Genomic DNA, 5,620 nt, shown 5'->3' on the forward strand with positions numbered 1-5,620 from the left:
AAAGAAGGTACTTGGGTCTCAGGAGATTATTGTTGAAAGAAAGAGAGGAGAGAGATTTGGAGTTTATTGAACGAGTCCTGGTCAAAGGAAGCCTGGCTTGTGTTTTTGGAGAAATAGTTGCTGGTATCCTGCTGGATTGTTTGCTGAGAACGGAGAGGGCTTTGATTGGTAGCCTAACATAATCAACAAGGAGGAGCTGTTTGGGTCAAGAGGAGACATCATTGTGTGTGAATCAAAAAGGTCAGTCAATAACCTATGTGATAGATTTTTTTTTATAATCAGAAGTTAATTTTTTTACGTAAAGGCATATGAATTTAAGATTCCAACATTTCAAAAATTTAATAGGAAGTATAAGTAATTTTGCGAATACCAAATTTGTTTGTTTAGCTGGGTTTATTAATGGTATCAAGAACAAAGCGATAAATATTTGTTTGAATTAGATTAATTTATATGGTAAAAGTTTCTTTTGGATAGTTATGCCCACAGAATTTAATTGATAAATTTACAGAACATTGCTTTTGATAATAAAGGTAATTGTATGTTTTTATTTATGATTTTTCTATTTATTCCTTTTTCCTATTTTATCCCGATAAGGATCAACTAAGAGATACTGAAACCACGAGAGAAGATAAGTATAACATAAGATAATTTAGACATTTTTTATGTTATAAAAAGGCACCCTGAGATTCTTTCTTAATTTTTATGTATGGTTTGCGTTAATTAAATAATTGATAAAGTAAATAATAATTAATATAAAAGTAATAGAAAGCAGATTGTAACGTTACAAACGTCACATCTTTGATATTTTATTTTTAAATAATTATTTTGCCTTATTTTCTTTAATATTTCATTAATCATTATCTTCTTCTAATTGGTTTACCCATTTTCCCCTTTAAAAATCGGTTGGCGCTCTCTTTTATTACCTTCTTTTATTATCTTCTATTTAATATATCTCTTTCATTTAAATCATCATACTGAACATACCTCGTATATTCATACTCTCCAAATATCTGTATTTTCAATACGGAACATGCCGCTACTTCATAGTACTTGGTTGTCATTTTAAATGTCGTTTTCAATGACAGTGTCACTTCATCGACTTGACCCCCTACTCCCTGACATACACTGGAAGGGAAAAATTAATCCTTAAAAAGGCATGTAATTCGAAAAATAAATCATTTCTATTTCAACAAATCATCTTCCTCTTGGGGTGAGCTGCATATAGTTTTTTTTAATAATTTCTTACAGTAATTATATTTCTCCATCTAACAGTTTTTATATTGTTTTTTATCTAACCTAACTTCCAATGTCAGACCATGTGTTCTGATATTTTAGTTTCAAATATAATTATCTTTTAATTTACATGTATGCACGTTTAGTAATCAGAATTTTAACTATTCTCATCTAAATTTCATTTGATTTATTCTTGTCATCTGCTACTCTTTCTGACGATTAGAACGGCAGATGGCACACGTTGGTTTTTCTTCTTGATGATTGATATGTGTCTCTATTTTATAGTTTTTTTGGAAAGAAATCACTTTTCTCCCTTTGGGAGCTTCAAACCATCCACACCGGTGATGGAACTAAGGCTGACACAATGGGGACTTTGACATCCAGACTCCAGCATCCAACACCTTTAGCTGCAGGGGCCTAGGGCCGAAGATCTGCCCAGGCCTACGAGAAGTCTACAACAGCAGTACCATACGACATCAAGAAGATACCATCAGCTACCAAAAGCCATAAGTATAATCCAGAATTGTTAGTTTTTGGCAAGAATTTAAATACATTTGTTAATGCAATTTACTAAGTCATTTTATTTATTATATCTTTATGAACAATAAACATGATTAGTTAAAAACTATGTTTTGTTTGCTTCCATTCCAATTTTCATAGTTCATATCTGAGGTTAGGACAAGACGAACACACACCTGAGTGACTGAGCTAAGCTAAGGGTGTAACGATGGCTATCTTGGTTAGTTGAGGTAATATTTTCGGATATTATTTCAATTAGCTGGGTAGTCCATCGCTCAATCGTTTCAAGATCATAACAATATATAACAAACTGAAAAAATTCATGAAAAATTGACCTTTCTACGGTTGTATGCATATTTTCACTACAGTGTTATCGTCATCTTTATAAATAAAATGTTGATCACTAAGCCCTATCCTGACTTTAAATAAACTTACAATACAGCTCCATGAATATTTAATCTTTGTCGAAGGAACCAGCCCAAAAACACTCGTAGGCAACACTCCACGCCCATTATTAAAGTTATTAAATCATAGAGTATATTTTAGGGCTTGTTATCGTGATTAGCAGAGTTCAGACCGCCATTATCGCCTCTCTTGGGGAGATGTGGGGAGAGCCCTCGCCCTATCGCCTCCCGATCCCTTGTTGGAGGGGTCGAGCAGGGCGTAGAAGATTTAGGGTTATTTCACTTTGTTTGTGCACGGAATCGGGAATATATACCTATGTATCTAGATTGAAAGAGAAATATATTTAGTGCAAGATATCCAGTAAGTACAGCAAAAAATTTTTCATACACACAAATAAATTTTATTATTAATGTTTATGTAAGGTTAAATGACAGCTCAGTATTTTTTTATTTAAACTCTCTACCCAATGATATGTAATGAGTCTATTGAATAAAAAGAACTGCTTTTTCTTTCTTGTATTTAAGTATTTACTTAATAGTCATTAAATAAAGCATTAAAGAAATGACTTTATTCAATTACTATTAAGTAAATACTTAAATACTTGTAAGTAAAAGCAAATACTTCTTTTTATTCAATAGACCCATTATGTAAATTATACAATGCGCTGGAATACGTGTTACCCTCCCTTATTAACTTATTTATTTTTAGCACGTAAGCAAAACGCTCGGACAGGTCGATTTTTAAAATAATCATAGTATATTACAGCATCAATGTTTCGAACTTTATGCGATCCCTCTTCAGGTGACAAGCATAACTTTGATTTTTTTTAAATAGGAAAGTACATCATGTGACACCTCATTTATAGAGTTGCACAAGTTTGACTTGAATGTTTGAACTTGACTTGAGTTTGACTTAATTTCAAATCAAACTCAAGTCAATCCTTCTGACAAATAATTCAAGTCAAGTCAAACTGGTCAATCGTACAGGTTTGAAAACTCAAACTGTTTGTCAAACTAGTTTGAAAGAGTTTGAAAAATAATTTATTTCGTAGATATACTTTTTTAACAATCCACGAGGAAAATAAAATTCCTGTAGCTGGCTGTATACTATAAATCACAAAAAATACAGGATACTTCGTAAAAGGTATATTTAAAAGACCCTAATAAGGGTTGCATCACAAAACAAAACGTTTTCGGATTAACAAGTAATCCATCATCAGTGTTAAGCCAATAACATGCATGCGTGAGCCACCAAAAAGTTATGGGTAAAAACCCTTTAAAAGGTATAAGACCTTATATTATACTAGATATTATGTTTAAAATAGTTAGATGTTGCAAATATTCCTGGATATTACCCAGGGCAACACAGGACTCTAACCCACGTGGATGTGATATGAAAGGGATGAACCTCACATATTGAAAATTGAATGTCAACTATATCTTTTAAAGGGTTTTTACCCATAACTTTTTGGTGGCTCACGCATGCATGTTATTGGCTTAACACTGATGATGGATTACTTGTTAATCCGAAAACGTTTTGTTTTGTGATGTAACCATTATTAGGGTCTTTTAAATATAACTTTTACGAAGGATCCTGTATTTTATTTTTTTTTTATTTTTTTATATACTTTTTTGTTGAGATAGACATGTCAGTTGCCAATTAAGATAAGAAATTTAATAATACATTGAGTGCCATATAAATCATCCTTTAGTTCCAATAATTTTAGTATTTGTTTCCTTTTATATACTCATTTTTAAAAATCATGTACAATAGAACACTGACACTTTCACGGTAAACTATTTTTTAGCACGCACAACAAAATTAAATAAAAAATACTAAATGAACAGTTTTTGGTTTAAATGGGATCTAGCTATTTTTATAATTTTCTGCTTTTATAACCGATAACAATAAACACCGGCTCCGTCTTCAAGGGCAGAACGAAAGTCATAACAAAAGTGAAAGTTAAAAAGGAAGAAAACAAAGAACCTCAGAAATCTGTTTCCGTACCAACCCCTTTTTAAGGATATTAAGGCCTATTTAGGTCCTTGAAATTTTATGGTCAAATTTGGATTATTTACATTTTTTCAATACAAATGCCCCAGAATCTCGTGGTGTGTGAGTAAAGTCAAGCTGCGTTTAGCAGAAGGTACTAATAAAACAGTAGAAGTTGACCTGTACCTTACAAAGCAGACTTTTGAAATTAAAAGTTGTACTGTTGGAATAAAATCAATATTTATACATGAAAAACAGGCTATTGATTTATACTCTTAGTACAGAAATGATTAATAAACACTCAAAATTCAAAATATAGAAGAATCCCGAAAGCTTCATTTTATGACTTATACTATATTCTTAGTACATAGTACGTTAGACATAATATAAAGATTTTATATAGATTATTTGTATTTTTCAATTTAATTACATATATATAAACACAACATTTTCACTTTAAAAAAATTCCATCATTTTTTGACGGAAACTTCAAAATTAATGTGTACATTAATGGGGAAAAGACTGTTCTTCTGGCCAAATGCTTAGTTTAGCATAAACAGACCATTGGCGCTTAGTCTACAATTGCGAAACTGTTATGAATGGCAGTTATGGATATATGGCAGTTATGAATGGCAGTTAAGAATGGCAGTTATGAATATAGTCTTGTTATGCAAAACTAAAAACCCTTAATAGACAGAATGTCGCTTGGTTTATTTTTGTTTTTCTTAGTAACCGTTAACGTGACAATAACAAGGATTTTTTCAAGATAGTTTTAGCTATGTGTCACCAGAATCCGCTGTTATCTCGATTTTAAAGAAATGGCGCTTGGTCGAGTTATGCATAACGCTGTCCTTTTAAAGAATTAGTTCACTGAAGTACACTGAAGAAGTATGTATGCACTTTGCCATTTTCATTGTTTTGAAATCACCTGCCACAACATCAAATAAATCAGTATATTTATTTTTCTTAATTAATACTGCTTCGACTACAGATTGTTTCTGTTAATTTTTGCAGTGAGAATAGTGAGCAAACAGTCAAACTAGTCAGAAACCGTCAGCAAACAGTTGATCAGTGAGAGAACATAATACAGTCACCAGTGATATCCCCTCTACTCGCGCTGGTCCACTATTCGCTGATGGTTTCAAACCATTTGAAACTGATGCTAGAACAAACCTATTATCTCCCAAAGCCACACACTTCAAAACGAACGTAATAAACAAGCCAAACATGGACGTCTAAATATGAACTACAAACTTATTTGCGGAGTAGAAGAATACAGATTCAGACCTATCCAAATAAGTCACAACAAAATCCATACGCTCTCAATTAGAATTGGAAATAAACACGTTGCCAATATGACATTCAAACTTCAAACTGTTTGAAGAAGTTTGATTTCAAGTCAAACCTAAAGATATCGAAATCAAGTCAAGTCAAACTTTTTTACAAAAAAAGTTTGATTTTCAAGTCAAGT

The 5,620-nt window shown here is 31.9% G+C and overlaps 1 long non-coding RNA gene across 1 annotated transcript; it reads left to right on the plus strand.

The window, feature by feature from the left end:
• Positions 1–859: 859 nt before the first annotated feature.
• On the plus strand, positions 860–1,861 carry LOC126883478 (uncharacterized). Its single transcript, XR_007697666.1, has 2 exons — positions 860–1,210; positions 1,519–1,861. It is a non-coding gene; the product is annotated as an uncharacterized LOC126883478 (long non-coding RNA).
• The last annotated feature ends 3,759 nt before the right edge of the window (positions 1,862–5,620 follow it).

Source organism: Diabrotica virgifera, chromosome 4 (assembly GCF_917563875.1).
Source record: "Diabrotica virgifera virgifera chromosome 4, PGI_DIABVI_V3a".
Classification (NCBI taxonomy): Eukaryota; Metazoa; Arthropoda; class Insecta; order Coleoptera; family Chrysomelidae; genus Diabrotica; species Diabrotica virgifera.